Below are 19,593 nucleotides of genomic sequence, written 5' to 3'. Positions count from 1 at the left end.
GCAGTCAGACTACGCAATTCTCCGCCAGGATCTCTTGAGATGGACTTCGTGTCTGGATCCAGGTAAAGACTCACTATCAGATGACCAGAGGGCTAGGGGGTGTTCAAGCCAGCAGGTAACAGTCACCTCCAGGAGGAGGAATGACACTCTGAAACCAGCCCGAGGAAACTTCTACCTAACTGTATTTTTAGAGATAGTTGTTTAAGAATAGGAACACGTTCATGCATTACTTACGTAACTAGAAACCTCAAATGTTTTGGTTGTTACAGGAATGCTACAAATTATATCAAAGTGCATTCTGCCGCTGACAAAAATTCATCGAAATATTTCAAATGTCTAACAACCTACAAAAAAATCTGCAGAAATGGATAAACCAAGAAAATTCAGTAAATACGTGAATCATTAAGTATTTGCTCTACTACATGGAGGCATAAATTACGAAAGGTCTTGGAATTGTTTTTTAAAACTTCTTGCCTTTGGGAGGCTTAGACTCTGGCTGGAAAAGTGACTGTAAACACACAAAACATTCCCGAATGGGTCCCTCCAGGTGCGGCAGCAGTCATCACCATGAGACCGTGGAGAAGGAGAAGGGGGGAGGATGCAGGCCCTCCAGGCTCCCCACTTAAGAGTTTCAGACTCTAAGGGCACAACTCCCGAAACACCTAACATCTGGAATGCATTCTCCAAAGGATACCACAACACATTCTCAGAACATTCCTACAGAACCTTGAGCTCCCTGCTGATTTCACTGAACGCCAAGCGTGGGGCCCAAGAGCAGGGGCACTGACCTACCTGATCACTCTGGACCACCAAACCACCTCAAGGTCGCACAGCAGCCTCCAGTCCCAGGAAGCCCCTCCTATCTCAGTGCTTCCAGAAGGCTCCCACCTGCAGTTCCTGAACACAGCTGACTTCATCTCCCCGGGTACACAGGACAAGACAGGGAACGAGCATGACCCTCCCACCTTTCCCTAGAGCGTCACATGTGGCCCCACTGGTGGCTTCCAAAGTGAACCCCCTTTCAAAGGCAGACCCCCCTCCTGTAATCCCTCTCTTAGCCACTCCTGCCACAGGAAGCCAGAAGTCATAGCGTCAGCAGCAAAGAAAAGTCCAGAGGCTCTGAGACTTCCTCCCAGAAGATGGGGAAGATTTCCTTGCAGGGATCAGACTTGGAGGCAGCCCTCCCCAAACCCCAGGGTCTTCCCAGGTCACTAAGGAGAAACAAGTGTTCATTGTTGGCAGCAAAGCCACAGGGCCCAGCCGCTGCTCCACCTTCCACACTCTGACCCCAGACGCCAGCCCCTGGACCCTGCAGCCTCTCAACAGGCCAATCACCTTATCAGACAGCCTCTCCTGGGCCCTGCCTTGTTGCCTGGTTGGTGCCACAACCCCCCGCAAGACATGCCACCCAGCCTGTCTGCCCGCCCCACCAACACGCAAACCCTGGGTCCCACAAGAGAGGCCTGTCCTGTTCTCTGACACAGCCCCAAAATGTCGGCGATGTGCGGCACGCAGAAGGAACCGATGAGCACGTGGGGCCTAAGAGGCCCCAGCAAGAAAGGCCACTGGGGGGTCGCCTGGGTGGCTCAGTGGGTTAAGCCTCTGCCTTCGGCTCAGGTCATGATCCCAGGGTCCTGGGATCAAGCCCCACATCGGGCTCTCTGCTCAGCGGGGAGCCTGCTTCCCCCTCTCTCTGCCTGCCTCTCTGCCTACTTGTGATCTCTGTCTGCCAAATAAATAAATAAAATCTTAAAAAAAAAGAAAGAAAGAAAGAAAGAAAGGCCACTGGGTCCACTTCCATGTCTGCTTCCCGCACGGCTGTATGCCTGGGAGGATTCTCTGCGACAGCCGAGACACACAGCCAGCATCTGCTGTATGGGCAGAGGACGGTGAGCGAGGGCAGAGCAGGGTACGGCCAGCGTGCACATCCAGAAGTCCAGAGTGAGCTCAGCCCACAACCAGACCAGAAAGAACAAAACCCTCCCAACTTCAGATGCTCTCTGTGCACGGAGCCTACGTGTACTAGCAAGAAGGAACACGGTCTTCATCACCACTTCAAAGGGCTAACAACCTGTAAAATCGACACCAGACCAAGAGAGGGTTGAAGGTGGAACACATAGCCCAAACCAGTAACAAAATCCTGTCCTGGCAACAGCAGAATCAAACAGAACTTCTGCACAGACTTCAAGTCCTGCCACTCTGCAGCTTGGGGTTGGGGCTGAGGAAACGCTGCCAACACAAGGTGGGTGGCCTGAGCCTAACGGCCCATGAGGACAGGGTACTGGCTTTAGCTCTAGGAACACGGTAGTGGGGGAGGGAGCTCAGAGCAGCATGCACAGCTGAAGCTCCGGGCTGGCAAGGGCCCAGAAGCAAGGACACCCCAGCAGCAAGCAGCACCCCGCGCACAGAATGTGGGTTCCCTCCACCATTTCTCACCAAGAGAACTGAGGTTCCTGGAAGACAGGACCAGTGCCAGCGGGGGGAGGGGAGAGTGAGGTAAGTTCAAGACTCTGAGGCTCCTACAGCAGCAGGGGGCCACACCGCACAGTTGTCCACCGTCCTATCTCCTGCCCAAGAGCCCCCTACCCTCGGAGGAGGAGCTTTCCATCTAGCTCCGGCTCCAGGTGGCCACGCCTGGGCTGGCGCGCACATGGCCCGGGTGCTGGGCGGATGCAGAGCTGGGGTCACCAAGGAAGCGCTACTGAGACGGCCCCACGGAGCTGTGCTGCACAAGTTCCCATCTTCAGTCAGCTACCAGCATTTACAAGAAGGACAGTCTAGGGGCGTCTGGTGGCTCAGCTGGTTGAGCATCCAGCTCTTGGTTTTCGTTCAGGTCACCATCTCAGGTCCTAGAAACTGAGCCCCTGGGTCAGGAGACAGAGCTGGGCTGGCTCTGCTTCCCCTTCCCTTCCCATGCATTCTCTCTCTCAGACATAAATAAATCTTTAAAAAAAAACATTAAGGGACGCCTGGGTGGCTCAGTTGGTTAAGCAGCTGCCTTCGGCTCAGGTCATGATCCCAGCGTCCTGGGATCGAGTCCCACATCAGGCTCCTTGCTTGGTGGGGAGCCTGCTTCTCCCTCTGCCTCTGCCTGCCATTCTGTCTGCCTGTGCTTGCTCTCTCTCCCTCTCTCTCTGACAAATAAATTAAAAAATCTTAAAAAAATAAATAAATAAATAAAAATTAAAAAAAAAAAAAAAACATTAAAAGTAGGAGAGTTTACAAAGAATCCGGGTTTACAGAGTACAGAGAGATGAGAAGCTACGGCAGCACTGGCGGAGCCCAGGGATGGGCTCTTGGGACGCCCCACAGAGCCGAGCCCTTGATCCCCCTGCATGTGGACCCAGGAAAACCCTCTTCTGCCCTGCCTCACCTGCCCCCATTACTTGCCTGCCCTCAAAGCTTATCAGTAGCACGTGACTTGACCCCATCCGTCCCAGGGCCTGGTCTTGGCCATGCCTCTCAGCAAGGTGGGCAGGGGGCCATCGCATCTGACCCCAGGGCCCCACTGACCTCCCACAGCAATCCAGGGCAAGGCCCAGAGTGCTCAGGCCTTGCCCCATCTCCTAGCCCAACACGGCTGCATCCCAACCACCTCCGGCCCGCACCTCTCAAACAGTTCTCTGGGATCCCAAGACCCTTGCAGGGGTCCAAGAGGCCAAAGCTCTATTTACTACTAGGGCCCCACTTGCCTCTTCCACTGTGCTTCCTGGGGCACCTTAGCAGGAGTCAAGATGATGGCACCAAATTAAACGTCTAAGTGATCCTTCAATGCTGGGCACTCAGGTAAAGCCACCTTCACCTGAGAATGCCCCTGGTGAAGCAGTGGGATTAGCGACCTCCCCACCGGCCTTCTCCTGAAAGCAGCAGAAGAAAGGTAAGTGAGCAGCAATCCAGGGCTGCTGGCCACTCAGGAAAGGCCTGGCACAGGGGCTGGGCTGTGTCTCTCACTGGGAATCTGCATTTGGAAGAACTGGCCAGAGCTATGGCTACGCAGACTGGGCATCTGCCAAACACTTCCTCAAAATAAACACAGTGAGCCTGTGACCTCAAAGAAAACCAACGGTATGTTGCCAGTGTCAAAATTCTGGCTTCTGAGCGGAAATGGGAATTTTGGTAAACGTGTGTCTGCCTCCATGAGCTTGATAGCCAGCCGCCCACCACCTACAGACTTGTGATGACACGGGCAATGTTACTAGGAGGTCCGATGTCTGATGTCGGATAATGAAACGTGTCAACGCCTGGAAGTTCTCCACAACTCAGCGAGCCGGTGTTTCCCCAGGGGGCAGCACCTCATCTTCAGACACACACGGGGAGCAGCGCTAAGACGCAAGGCAGGGCATGGGCTGAACCCTCACAGGGAAGGGAGGCCATCAGCACCGCTTTGCCCTGTCAGGTCCTAGCACAGGATGCCAAAGCATCCGGAATTACCTAAAAGGCTCAAAACACACGTCTATGTGAGGCCAGACCTCCTTCATAGATTGCAACCAAACAACACACCCCTTCAGTCAGAGCCAGACATAACACAGACCAACCTGTAAAGCAACGCCACTCTCCTGAGGTGGTTGTTTAAGAAAATAGTTACTTTATGGGGCGCCTGGGTGGCTCAGTGGGTTAAGCCGCTGCCTTCGGCTCGGGTCATGATCTCAGGGTCCTGGGATCGAGTCCCGCATCGGGCTCTCTGCTCAGCGGGGAGCCTGCTTCCTCCTCTCTCTCTGCCTGCCTCTCTGCCTGCTTGTGATCTCTGTCTGCCAAATAAATAAATAAAAATCTAAAAAAAAGAAAAAAAAAAGAAAAGAAAATAGTTACTTTTCACAGAAATTATTTACCTTAACATGTAAATAGCATGTTACATGCTTACGTTCGTTATTTCTAAGTATTTTTCTTTAAGCTTCAGTTCTAATTTCTTTTTTGGTAAACACCAGTAGATAGAACCCATACAAACAAGAGCCTTCTGGGGTCCTAAACAGCTTTTAAGAGTTTCACTTGGCCTTGAAGCCAATGCCCCACACCAAGCACACCAAGCTTCCCACGTCAGAGGCTTAAACCCACCTCCGGGGGCGGCTGGGGGGCTCAGTGGGTTAAGCGTCTGCCTTTGGCTCAGGTCATGATCTCAGGGTCCGGGGATCGAGCCCTGCATCGGGCTCTCTGCTCAGCGGGGAGCCTGCTTCCTCCTCTCTCTCTGCCTGCCTCTCTGCCTACTTGTGATCTCTGTCAAATTAATTAATTAATTAATTAAATCTTAAATTTAAAAAAAAAAATCCCACCTCCAGACCCCCAAGTGCTCACTGTCCCAAGATGCACCCAGGGCCAGCACTCCCCAGGCAGAGCAAGCCTCCCCAGAACATTCACGAATGCACCTATAGACCACCTGTCTCCTGTCCCCACTGTCAGCCACACGTCCCTGCCATGAAATTAAGTTTCATGACTTCTTCTCCCAAAACACTCTGTGTAAAGATCACTACGTAACACACTGTCCAATGCCAGAATTATCCACTCTTCAGTTCTGGGTCTCTCTGACTGCATTCAGCAATCTTCTGATGAGCACGAACCCACATGCCAGGCCGTGGACAAGAATAACAACCAAGGACAAAACATCCACATCTCGGCCTTATCTGCACCTCCTACTTTTAAAACCCAAGCATCCTCCTTGCTCGTCACTCTAAGCGACCACTAATGATGGCACAGGACGGGGAGGAAGGAAAGGGGAGCATGGAGGAAGAGAAGGCCTTCAGGGGTGGGCTCTCGCCCAGCACCCTCTTCTATTCCCCATCTTTGCCTCACCGAGGCTGCTCAGGGACCTGTGGCGAAGCCAGAACGAGAGTCTGGGCCTCACAACTGCCAGTGCTAACAGTCCCTTCCCCTGCCCGACAGGCTCGCATCGTAACAAATTCCCAATCAGAAGAGTGCTGTGATGGCCACAGGCAGAACCGCCACTGCGGGCAGGGGAGGCGCTGTACCAAGTCTGTCCAGCACATGATCAGAACGGCTCGTGACAGCAGCAACGGAGCAGGTCTTCCTGGAAAGGCAGAACGGAGTAACGGAGCCCACCTGCACGCCCCAGTGGTGCTGGAGTTAGATGTGACCTTCTAGAAAACGATTTTCTGCTCTTTTGAATGTAAACCCAACACACTAAAGAACTGACGTGGATGAAGATTTTTCCGTAAATGTGAGTTGGCAGATTATGATACGCACAAAAACCTAGGGGAAATGTGTCCTGGGGGCAAAGCAGAGCCTGACCCTGCCGGGCTCACTCGGCCAAGGGCACGTCCAGCAACCAAGGAGGCCGGCACTGCAGACAGCCCGAGCTGCGGACACCCAGGTACACTGGAAGTTCAGGTGTGTGACACACCATGTTTTTAGTGGAAGCGTGTTTACCTGAACTTCAAACGCACCTGCACATCCTGTGTGTTTTCCTTGCTGAACTGAGCAACCCTGCACTGCGTCCTTAAGAGTCAACAAAAGACAGGAGTCGAGGTTTCTATAATTCTGAAGTGGCAATGTTGACCTTTTTATTCTTTTCATTTTTTTTTTTTTGAGAGAGAGCGAGCATGAGCGGTAGGGGTGGGGGAAGAGGAAAAGAGAGAGAGAATCTTAAAAGCAGGCTCCACGCTCAGCACAGAGCCCAGTGCGGGGCTCAACCTCGTGACCCTGAGTTCATGACCTGAGTCAAAATCAAGAGTCAGACACTTAACCAACTGAGCCACCCAGTGACCCCATTTTTTAAAAAATTTTTATTTATTTATTTTGCTGACATTTTTAAAAGGCAGTGTTCTCCACCCTTTGAAATCCTATTCCTAATAGGATTATTATTAATAATAGGATTAATTAATAATTGATTAATAATAGGATTACTATTATTAATGAACCAATTTCTTCAACAAGCACAGAACACAGAGGAAAATAAAATACAGAGAAAAAAACCCAGAGGCATTACAAAGTCTTATTCCAGGGCCTTCAGATATCCTCACCCATTTAACCCCACTCTGACACTTTCATCAAATGCCCACGGCAGCAAGGCCCCTCCAGGCCTTGGCCTGGACCCTGCCCACCTCAAGGGTACAGGACAGGCCCAGGGTGATGTGCACAGGAGTGCAGCTGTGACCAAGGCCACCAACTCACATCCATCTACCGCACATCCAGAACGAGAGCCCCGATGCGACAGAATGCGGGCGGCAGCTAGGGCACAGCCCGGCAACGAGCCAAGTCGAACTACACGACCCTGCACAGAACACGTCCCAGGAAAAGCACTTTGTTGGTTTTTGGGGGGGTTTTGATTGTTTTTTTAAAGATTTTTAATTTATTTATTTGACAGACGGAGATCACAAGTAGGCAGAGAGGCAGGCGGGGGGGGGGGGGGGAAGCAGGCTCCCCGCTGAGCAGAGAGCCCGATGCGGGGCTCGATCCCAGGACCCCAGGACCATGACCTGAGCCAAAGGCAGAGGCTTAACCCACTGAGCCACCCAGGCGCCCCACGTGTTTTGTTTTTTAAGTCAACAAGAACAAGAGGCTTGGGGGAAGGGGAAATGCTAAGATGTAAAGACCATGAAAGCAGTGTCTTCTCTTTATGTGAGCACTAACGTGGCCGTGTGGGTTCTGGTCGCGTCACAGACTTTTTAGCAACACAGGACAGAAGACAGCCCTGGCATCTTTACAGCACATGGGGATACGTGTGGACATAATCTAGGTTTCAGTCAGGCTTTCTTGAGGATTAAAACAAAACCACCTTTTCTAAGTGTGTACAGCACCATCACTGCATGTCTATGTCCCTCCCTTCAAATGTAATCATGGGGCACCTGGGGGACTCGGTCGGTGAAGCGTCCGCCTTCGGCTCAGGTCACGATCTCAGGGTCCTGGGATGGAGCCCGGCCTCAGGCTCCCTGCTCGGCGGGGGTTCTGCTTCTCCGCCTCCCTCTGGCCCTCCGCCTGCCCATTCCCCTTCCCCCGCTGGTGCTCTCTCAAATAAATTAAATTTTTTAAAAAACTGTTTTAACATAATCATAAAACAAAGCTGTACCAATCATCTACAACTTCAATAACAATCTGTAGGTAAAATAAAGGCAACCACTCTGCGACACGTTAAATCGAATGCATTTTCTTCTCAGGACAGACAAGACCTGTGCTCCGCCACTCAGAAAGGCTCTGCTCTTCGTCCACGAGCGTTTGTCCTTCGTCAGTGGGCATTAAATGACCACATCAAATGCAATTCGTCATAACCCAGCGAAGTTCAATTTTACTGTATTTGATTTCAGACACCTTTTTAAAAAATGGGTTCTGCTACTCATACAGTATAAATTACGAAGGGTAAGATTTTGTGTAGAACCTGCGTTACTAGACACATGATGTGTGTCTGACTCCAGCACCCCTACCCCCTCCCACCCGTCAGCCTCCTCGCGGGGACCTGCTCGGGCCCCTGCGCCCGCCCACACAGGTGAAGAGCCTCGGGCACAGTGAGGAGCGTCCCCAAGGCCATGCAGCACACCCTGCACAAGAGGCTCCACACCCACTTTCCTGAGGCTCAGCCTGCCAGGTACCTGCCCCATCAGTTTCTACCACACCACTGATTTTTTCCTGTTTATATAAATAAATAAACAGTGACTGTTGGGGAAAGATAATCACAGAAACTCTGACATTACTCCTTACAAGATTCCTAAAATTCAAAGACAAATAAGGGCTGGATAAATTTTTGGATAATCCATATTAAAATTATTCAAAGACAAGCCCATAAGACTAAATAATGTTATCAACTTAAACTGAAGACACGGCAGAGACACCCAGGCCACACTGCATCAGTTCGACACAGGGACGGGCCCTGGGCCGATGTGAAGGAAAGCCTCCACTGCCCCACGGCAGCCCGTGGCCCCAGAGGTCTGGACAAGGGCCAAGGCCCCAGCACCAGCCCAGGCGCAGCTCACCTCATCCACGGCCAGTTACCTCTGGACAGGTCAGACGAACAGTGTGCACGATCGCAGGGACAGGCCAGGGACCACAACGATAATTCTGGGCAAACCCCTCCCAAGCGGCCCCGATTTCCCTACCACGCCTCTGCACAGCCCGCGGGAGGCAGGGGCCAAGCCTGGACCGCGGAAGCGCGGCAGGCGCCCTCCCAGCCGATCAGGCCCAGCACTTCAGGCGGAACCGAAGAAGGGCAGAGCAGTCTGAAAGGAAAACTTGGGAGGGAGAGGAGACCATCTATCTCAGGGCTCTGCGGCTCACTTTTCCAGAAAGCTCTGTTCTCCAGGAGACCTGAATTCCTAAGGCCCAACTGTTCATCGGGCTTTCTTCACAAAGATGCAAGTGTGCAAACTACGTTGGAGATGAGTGTCTTCTCACAAATTCCCTTTAACTCGCCCAGCGCAGCACAAACAATCTGAAGGAAAGCCTCTGTTCCCAACAATGAGGATCTCGCCGCAAGAAGTACCCTTATTTATGAGAGTAAAGGTGAAACCCTTAAAGTCAACAGAAATTTAAGACTGCTTCCAAATGCTCTAACCCTTAAAACGGTGTGGGGGTCCACGGGACAGTCCCACAGGTGGTGACGACAGACCAGCCCCAAGGCGGGCGCACACAGGCCAGGCCAGCGAAAGGAGCTGATGTGCACACACACTTCTCAACAGTCCTTTCCCTAACACAGAGGTCTCCCATACAAATACAAACGTCGAGGTCAAGACACCCTGGCACACAGGCCCCAAACCCTGCTGGGTGCATGTGGAGCCAGCGCTGTGCTCTCTTCTTGGGATCAGAAGGGGCTCTCCCGGCCCCAGTGCCATGAGCACTTTCGAGGCCCCCCCCACGACCACCGCAGCCTTCTCACAGGTCAGCTCCCGCCGCTCTGCCTCCATGCGTCACTCAGAACTCCTACTTCAAGCACCAATGTTGAGAAGGTTAACTCTTTTTTTTTTTAAGATTTTATTTATTTATTCATGAGAGAGAGAGAGAGAGGCAGAGGCAGAAGGAGAAGCAGGCTCTCTGCCAAGCAGGGAGCCCGATTTGGGGCTTGATCCCAGAACCCTGAGATCATGACCTGAGCCGAAGGCAGACGCTTAACTATCTGAACCCCCCAAGTGCCCCGAGAAGGTTAACTCTTTAACAGCTACACACACACATACACGCACACATGCACACACCCTTAAGTTTGAAAGGAGTCAAAGCCATTTCAGAAAGAGTTTGAGACACTGACCAGCACGCTGCCCGTGATGGAGGGCACATGAGTGGCCCGTGCATGTCGGAGGGGGGGGGGGATAAAGGCCATGTCCTCCAGTGCAACTGCCACCTCCGCCACACGGCCTCAAAGCACCTGACCCTGGTATTTGGCAAGGCCGGGGGGGGGAGGCACCAGCTTTCATATATTATCTACCAGAGCTGTGAAGATAACCAACAATGGCAAAACACTAAGAAAACAGAAGGAAAAAACCTCTCTAAACACTTTATCTTCACTTTAAGTACGTGCTTGCTGGACTTATCTGTGCAATTCCACAGGTGGCCTTGCTTTTCCATTCCACAACTAGGAGACTGTGCACAGACAGGCCTTTCTCCCCCAACGAAGAGCACACCACTCCCGGGCTCTGAGACGCCGGCACTGGAGGCCGCCGGAAGCCTCCCCCAGGTAGCGCAGACACCAGGCCTTCTCTCCCTGTGGCTGGAGACGGCGCTCTGGCCCAGCCTGCCATCTGCCCCTCTCTGCTTCGGGTCTCTGCCCGAGATCTGGACCAGAGATGGCATCTTCTCGAGAACAGCATGAGCACCAATACGCTTCCACCACCAGACAGGCTCCCAAAGACGGGATGATTCTTCTGCTCAGGAAACTTGTGAGATGTGGAGCGCTATCTGCCCACCCCCTAATTTTCAACTGGTTTCCACAGACCAATTTCACTAGCTAATTATCAAAAGGGTGGGAAGAAGAAGAATGAATCCTCTCAATATCTGATAGATCTCCTTCTCCTTCTTTTGTCTTTCTGTTTCTTTCCTTTGGCAGCAAAAGGAGCTAGTTCCTAAATTTGGAAAATACAATTACTACCCAAAGTAGCCCCAGAAATTGCATTTAAGGGACTGTGAAATATCGGAACAGATTCCTTTTCCATCTGCCGCTTAACCCTTAAATGGCCTCTCCTCAAAGGAGGCCACCGAAGGCGCCCCGCGCTCCCATTCCCTGACCGAGAGCTCTCCTGGCCCCTGTGGTCTTCCGGAGTGCCAAACCGACTGCACGCCACACTGCAGCAGCTCTCCCACGAGTGACGCTGACATTTCCCTATGAGAGGTGGGCTGTGCCCCCTCAACTTTAACAAGATGGGCCTTTGTGACAGCCGGGAGCTGAGACTACGGCTACAGCAGGCTGCGTGGTGTCTGAGGCCGGGTCACCACATGCCGTGCCTGTGGCCGCCTGTGGGCATTCCAGCCAGTGGCGCACGTGCCCAGCACCAACCACCACAACTGCACGTGAACAAGCCTTCAGATGACACACCACCCCCAATGGCCAAGTGCTCCAGCTGAGGCCCCAGGCCCAAGGACTGGAAAAAAGCCGTCCACCGCCGCCGGTCTCAGCTGCTGGAATCACGAGGGGTAACAAGCCATCGCTGTCGTTCTGAGACGCTACATTTCCAGGTAGCACGCAAAGCAGGAACAGACAACTCCAACACTGCCCTTCTCCCCTGTGTCCCTTCCAGGGTCACAGCAAACACAGCTCTGGGCCTGAGCCCCGCAGCAGAGGGGGACCCATGGAACCTGACTTCTAGAGAAGACTCCACACGCTGTGAAATGGAGCAGGTGCCACGGACACCCACAGGGAACCGGTGGCCTCTCCCACTCTGAACCCCGGACCCACAGTGCCCAGCACCTGGGCCTCCAGGAGTTACGGCACGCAGGTCTGTGGAGAACACACTCAGCCCCGGCCAGAACAAGCTCCTGAGATGTCCCTAGTCAAGTGCTGGGCGACAGCAGGTGCGTGTTCTGAAGGAATAAACCAGGGAACGGGGTCACGCAATGTTTACTTTCAGTCTGACTTTGCAGGCAGCGAGGACATTTAACACACAGTTCTTAGCACAAACGAGATGCTGACTTTCTAGTTCATACATCAGTCTCCTAGGAATGCAGACAGTGCAATCGCCACGGTTTGGTTTACTTACAAAATCAAGTTTCCAGACCTGCAAAGGTGACACCTGCCTTCCATGGGGACCTTCTGCCTGATTACCATGCTGACAGCTCCCACCCCGCACAGCAGTGCAGGGTTCTCTGCGTGGCTAAGCAGCTGCCCAGTGGTGGGTCTGGGTGCGCCTGGTGCCGTCAGGTGTTCACAGAGCCACAACGCAACATGACACTGCGGGGACTCACCCTCTGTGAAACTGGACAGCATCTATCCCATCTCCCCTAATTTAACTTGGAGTCCACCAGAAATCAGGACACCTCACTGGCAGGAGGGCACAGAGTGGAGACAACGGGACCACGAGGATGAAGCAGTCAGTGGTGCGCCTCACGCAGTCCCAGGAGCGTGCAGACCCGTCCACCAGCGATGCCAGCCTCTAGCACAGTGACTCAGCACAGAGAGTCGCCCTATAAAACCAGAAGAATTCGGTTCCAAAGATCCAGCTCTTACTTCTCCATTTCAACCAAATTTCTCGTAATATAAAACTACACTAGGGGGGCGCCTGGGTGGCTCAGTGGGTTAAGCCTCTGCCTTCGGCTCAGGTCATGATCTCAGGGTCCTGGGATTGATCCCCTCATCGGGCTCTCTGCTCAGCAGGGAGCCTGCTTCCCCCCCTCTCTCTGCCTGCCTCTCTGCCTACTTGTGATCTCTGTCTGTCAAATAAATAAATAAAATCTTTAAAAAAAAAAACAAAACAACAACAAGAAAAAACTACACTAGGGAGGGAGGCACCTGGGTGGCTCAGTCGTTAAGCTTCTGCCTTCAGCTCAGGTCATGATCCCGGGGTCCTGGGATCGAGCCCCACATCCGGCTCCCTGCTCAGCGGGAAGCCTGCTTCTCCCTCTCGTAGTCCCCCTGATTGTGCTCCGCTCTCTTTGTGTCTCTGTCAAATAAATAAATAGAATCTTTATTTTTTTTTTAACAATTTTATTTATTTACTTGACAGACAGAGATCACAAGCAGGCAGAGAGGCAGGGGAAGTAGGATCCCTGCTGAGCAGAGAGCCCGATGTGGGGCTTGATCCCAGGACCCTGGGACCATGCCCTGAGCCAAAGGCGGAGGCCTTAACCCACTGAGCCACCCAGGTGCCCCTAAATAAAATCTTTAAAGAAAACTATCAACACTGTATCATTTGCTAAAACTTAGGTTATCAAAAATAAAAAGTGGGGCGCTTGGGTGGCTCAGTTGGTTAAGTGACGGCCTCCATCTCAGATCATGATCCTGGAATCCCAGGATCAAGTCCCACTTCTGGCTCCCTGCTCGGCAGGGAGTCTGCTTCTCCAGTTGACCTCTCTCCTCTCATGCTCTCTCTCTCAAATAAATAAAATCTTTAAAAAATAAATAAATGAAAATAAAAAGTAAAATGGGCAACACAGCTCATAAATACTTTTGCCCTAAAAAATTCAGTAACAGAAATCCAGAATGTGGGACATTCTGCAAGACCACAAACATAGTTTCCTCAGCACAGTGGGTGGCTGGGTGGCGGGGTGCGTGGTGGGTCACAAGGCTGTTCCCCACACCAGATATTAAAGATAACAATCAAAAGCGAAGTGTGGATTCTGCCAGGACCCTGATTTGAGCACACCAACTATAAAATGACATTTTGACATAACTGGAAGGAAATTTTAAAACAGATGATATCAAGCAATCACTTCAAACTTTGTTACGTGTGACAACAACTTCATAGTACGGAAAAGATGTCTGCACTTTTTTCCAAGCAGGCTCCATGCCCAGTGTGGAGCCCAACACGGGGCTTGAACTCACAAAGATCTGAGATCAAGACTCTGAGATCAAGACCTAAGCTGAGAGCCAGAGTCGGTTGCTGACTGACCAAGCCCCCCCAGGCACCCCAGATATCTGCATTTTTAAAGATGCATACTCGGGGTTGAGAGGTAAAAAATTCATGATACCTATGGTGTGCTTTAAGATACCTGAACAACAACAAAAAGGAAGACAGAGAAGGAAGAAAAGGAGCGAGGAACCATGTGGCAAAACCTTGACACTGATCATGGAATTGTAAGTCGTATACTTTGCATACAATGGAAATTTAAATCCTCCATAAAATACTAATGAAAAACTAGTTCTAAAATACACATGAAATCTGTATCAAAAAGGAAAAGTACACCCCCAACATCCCTGCACAGCCCACCGCGAGCCCTGCGGTTCCAGCCACACACCGCACAGCAGGACTGGCACTGTCGCACAGGTCACACTCACCGTCTTCCCTCTTGACTCGAGTGGGTCTGACTCCACAAAACCCAGCTCAGAGGGCTGAGAGGCTGCAGAGTGCTCACAATGATAGGTAACACGTAATAAATCTCGGCTATTATCACTACTCAATGTATTTAGTACCTAAGTCACAAGGAAATGTCTAGTGTCTGCCATGTGCCATACATACACTTGTCACTCAGCCCCCAAATTCAACTGTTGCAACAGCCCCCAACCCCAGCGAGCTCCACGCACCCTACCTGCCCAGGGAGTGCAGTCCCCTGAATCTGCCACTGCTCTCTCCTCTCCATCCATGCCCTCATTTCCCTTTTCCAAAGACCCCATTACTGTCACTGCTTAAAAGCTCTGCAGGACCTGTTCTCAAGCGGGTGAGTCTGGTCCACGACTCAGGCCAGCTCCTCTCGGGCTGCCATACCCACACCAGCAATCTGGCTTCGGAATTAAGGACCCCCACGAGTCTACAATACCACACTCTTTTGAGAGGGGCCCCAGCCCCACCAGCACACGCCCACTCCCCCCTCATCACCCACTGTGAGGCCAGCCCCACCCCACACGCTCACAGGACTCGCCTCTCCTCGCTGGAGCCCCTCGCTGGAGCCGGAGAGCACCACTCCCAGCTGACACCCACGGCAGGAGCACACTCCAGGAGAACGCACAAGATCACCGGCTTCTTCCCCAAAGCAAAACACACCTCTAAAAGAACATTTTCTCATTTTTTAATGTTACAGGACGTCCCTTCTACAGTAAGAAGAAATTGTTTAGGAAGAACCGTATGACAAAAGGCCATTAGAAACACCCCTATTTCTGATACCCGAGGTCCGTACAAACGCACCCTACGGGTGCCAGCGAAGGGCCTTCCCAACAGCATTCTGCTCCCCGAGCAGAGCAGCCCACAACGCCCTACGATTCCCGTCCGATGCCTTCTCCACAGCCGCCCACAGTCCAGGCAACCTTCTCTGCCTTCTCTGCCTATTGTGCATGTCAACCGAATTAGCAATTTCCTGTAGATTTTTAGTAAACTGTGCTTCGTTTGGATCTCAGGAAAAGTAACATTTTAAAACCTCCTGTATTAAAGGAGTAAGGGAACAAAATGACCAGAGCCAAGGAGGCACAGAGCCATGATCCCTGACTGGAGGGGACAAGGCCGGGGGATGGTACCCACTCCACACCTGCCAGCATGGCCCTGGTCAAGGCAATGAGCCCCGACAAGTGCTGGCAGTGCTGTGGAGAAGCCGGAGGGCATCAGACAACGTGGCTGCTGTGGAGAACAATCTAGTGGCTCCTCAAAAAAGTTAAAGAATCATCATGTCACGCAGCAGTTCTGTTCCTGGATTTGTACTCTAAGAGCTGAAAACAGACACTCACACTTGCACACAAATGCTCGCAGCAGCACTCTTCAAAATAACCCGATGAGGGCCACCTAGGGGCCTCAGTCAGTTAGGTGGTCAATTCTGGACCTCAGCTCAGGCCTTGATCCCAGGATCACAGATTCAGGCCCTGCATTGGAGCCTACTTCAAAAAAAAAGTCAAATGATGGACAAAACTCGTGTGTTCATCAGCAGATGAACACACAAAACATGGTTTGTGCATGCAACGGAGTATGAAGTTCTGGCCCTGGCGACAACATGGGTGACCCTTGAGGACATTATGCTGAGTACGACGCCAGACACAAAATGACAACTCTACTTACACAAAAGATCTAGTTTAGACAAATTCATAGAGACAGAAAAAGGGAGGGGAGTTGTTGCTTAATGGGCACATAGTCTGTACTTGGGGTGATGAGAATGTTTTATAAAGACAGAAATGATGGCTGCACAACCCTGGAAACATACTTAGTACAAAAAGTAGACTTAAAAATGGCTGAAATAGGGTGCCTGGGGGGCTCCGTGGGTTAAGCCTCTGCTTTCAGCTCAGGTCATGATCTCAGGGTCCTGGGATGGAGCCCCACATCGGGCTCTCTGCTCAGCGGGGACCCTGCTTCCCCCTCTCTCTCTGCCTGCCTCTCTGCCTACTTGTGATCTCTCTCTCTCTCTGTTAAATAAATAAGTAAAATCTTCTAAAAAAATTAAAAAATTAAAAAAAAATTTTTTAACTGGCTGAAATGATGGCTGGGGGGCTCAGTGGGTTAAGTGTCTGCCTTTGGTTCAGGTTATGATTGAAAGTCGCGGGACTGAGTCCCACATCGGGCTCCCTGCTCAGCACGGAGTCTGCTTCTCCCTCTGACCCTTCCGGACATGTGCTCACTCGCTCTCTCTCTCTCATACACACACAAATAAATAAATTTTAAAAATGGCTGAAATGAAAATACTTACGTTTAAGTATATTTTACCAGAATAAGAAAAAAGAAGGGGGGAAAGATTGAGAGGTATGCCAGGATAACCTTACCGATGTAACCAGGGACCGTAATGAAGCCTGGGCCGTTCTCAGGAAGGCCCTTTACAAGGAGATCGATGCAGAATACGAATCAGAACAGAATAAATACCATTTCTGTAGCAAAAGAACAGGATTAGCACACCAGTATTGACAGCATGACGTTATAAACTGTATTTTTTAAAAGAGACACACTGATCTCCTGGCGTGGACAGCCATGTCACAGCCGCAGGGGACACACCAACATGTCCCGGAGCGGCAGGGCGTCTGGGAGGCAACCTGGACGCAAGCAGCTCTTTCATCATATTTGCGACTTTCCTATGAAGTCTGACAGCGTTTCAAAAGAAAAAGAACAGCAACCCCACAGACAGAAAAAAGTGAAACGCCTACAGAAGACTACGCGCGCCTTTGGTGGGCTCGAATCTCGGCAGGAGTCCAGAGAGGGACTCAGAAAGTCGTACACCAACTCCTCCCAGAAGCTGTGGGGACGGAACGTGAAAGGGATACACACGGGCAGGGAAGGCAGGTCCCGCCAGAACAGGATCTGATTTTCAAAAGGAAAACTGATATATATATATCGCATGCTTTTACGTTTTTAATTGAAGTAAAGGAAATGAGGCAGGAAAAATGAAACAGTAAACAGTGCCCATAAGGCAACTACTTTAACCTCTGCTGCAGGGCCTTTCACACCCTGTCCGTGCAGGCCCGCCCACCCCAGCACAGCCGAGCAGACCGCACCGACGGCGTGCCTCACGGACGGCTGGGAAACCATCTCGCCCTTAACTACAGTGAGCAAATGAGCCGATGCTGTCACAGTCGGCTGTGGCAGTGGGCCCCTGGCATGCGCTCTGTGCGCTCACCCCCGACACAGGGCCCAACTGACAGACACACAGGCCATCCCCGACATCTCAGCATCGTAAACAATCCCGAAGTGAACATCTTTACTTAATACCCTCCTGTGCACAGGTCTCTGCAGACCTCCCCAGGACAGGTGTGAGACAAGGAACAGCGCTAGAAATTACAGCTCCGAGTGCCGCAGGTCTCATCAGGCATCCTGGACAGAGAGCGTCTTTCTCCTTCTTAAGACTGAACTACTTTAAAAACGTTTTGGAAAGTAACTCCCTATCCTCCTCATGTTGATCTGTGCTAAATCCAGGATCCAGTCTCAACCGCGAGAGGAAGGAACCTTTTCCCTGTCCCAGCCCCACTCTACGAGGAGCAGAAGCCCCAGGCCCACGGAACGAACAGTGGGAGGCCGGACTGCATGTCTATCCCAGACACAAGCGCAACAGGCAGGGCGGCCCGAAGAGCAGATCCGAGAAAACACGAGGCCCTGATGTGATCAGAAACACTTCCACCCGCCAACCTCAAAGGCTCACGTCACTGAACGTCACTGTTTTAGACTAAATCATTAAGCAGCAGCTTAGTAGATTCCCTGCACCCTAATGCCGTGCGCCCACGAGGGCACATGAACCTCTGCTGTTTTCCGAGTCGGCCGACTCAAGACGATGACACCACCCAGCACTGCACAACTCTGATCTACATAAACAACCTGTTTTCCTGAAGTCCAAACTTAAACAGAGGAAGTCACATTACCAAACAGACGTCTATGGGACACACCATGAGCCACAACACCCCTTCTCTCTGGGGCTCCACGGACACGCCTGCGTTCTGCTGTGTCACCTTAATGTGCCTGCCTGTGACAGAGCATCAGCTCTCCCTACAGGAACCATCTCTTGTCCATAATGCTCTTTTAACAACGATTCAAATTAATGCAGTATATTCTATGTCCTTGCTTGACCCCACAATAGCACTTTCCTGACCTGACTTTCACACAGTCTCTGAAATGAGAATGCCGGGTGCCTAGGGGGCTCACTCAGTGAAGCCTCTGCCTTCCGGTCAGGTCGTGACCCCAGGGTCCTGGGATCCAGCCCGGCGTCAGGCTCCCTGCTCAGGGGGGAGCGAGCTTCGTCGCTCCCTCTGCCTGTTTCTCCCCTATGCTTGTGCTCTCTCTGTCAAGTAAGTCAACAAAATCTTAAAAAGAAGAAGAAGAAGAAATGAGAATGCCTATCAAATGGTGAGCTCACTAACCCACCGAAGAGGGGCCCTATGGGACAGAAACATGATTCTGGCTTTTATGCTTATCACCGTAACGGTACCAAGTGGCAGAACTGGGCAGCGCATGAAACCCAGCATGAGAAATCACTGAGAATTCCAGAGGGGAGGCTGGGGAGATCATCTGCCTTTAGGGTGACGGTTATTTCCTTTTCTTTAAGATTTACTGATTTACTTTAGAGAGTGACAGCACAAACAGGAGGGCAGAGAGAGAGGGAAAGAGAGTCTTAAGCAGACTCCACGCAGAACATGGAGCCCAAAGCGGGGCCCAATCTCACAACTATGACGCCACGACCTAAGCTGAAACCAAGAGTCGAACGCTTAACCAAAAGAGCCACCCAGGCTCCCCAGGGTGACTCTTATTTCTATTGGACCCATGAACTAAACTGCCTGGTACAGCAGTGGGCAGGGGGGGCAGTCACCCATGCAGGGTAGCCCTCCCTTGGACTATGACGCCCCCCCAACCACGGGGGTCTGGGCCTCCGTGGAGCATCCCCCCGGGGTAGCTTGCAGCTGCCTGACAAAGGGATCTCAGCACAAGGAGACCCTAACCCCAAGTTCCTGGTTATGTGAGGCAATGCATCCCCTTCTCTCGCTGAAGCTCAGTGAAGGTCATTTCTACTACCTGGTTCCATCTCTTTCTCCACCGAGGCAAATGGAGGCCCAATGTTTCCCATGCATGCCACCTAGTTTATTAGGGAGCATAGCATGTGACCAGCAAGGCCCCCAGAAAGCTAAAA

General features: G+C 51.7%; 1 protein-coding gene across 2 annotated transcripts in view; it reads right to left on the bottom strand.

The window, feature by feature from the left end:
* The window catches only part of EHMT1 (euchromatic histone lysine methyltransferase 1), a 142,269-nt gene that overhangs the window by 72,203 nt on the left and 50,473 nt on the right, over positions 1–19,593 (bottom strand). The window lies entirely within an intron of this gene.

Source organism: Lutra lutra, chromosome 13, assembly GCF_902655055.1.
Source record: "Lutra lutra chromosome 13, mLutLut1.2, whole genome shotgun sequence".
NCBI classification, from domain to species: Eukaryota; Metazoa; Chordata; class Mammalia; order Carnivora; family Mustelidae; genus Lutra; species Lutra lutra.
The sequence above is the reverse complement of the archived record's forward strand: the minus strand, read 5'-3'. Positions and strand labels throughout refer to the sequence as shown.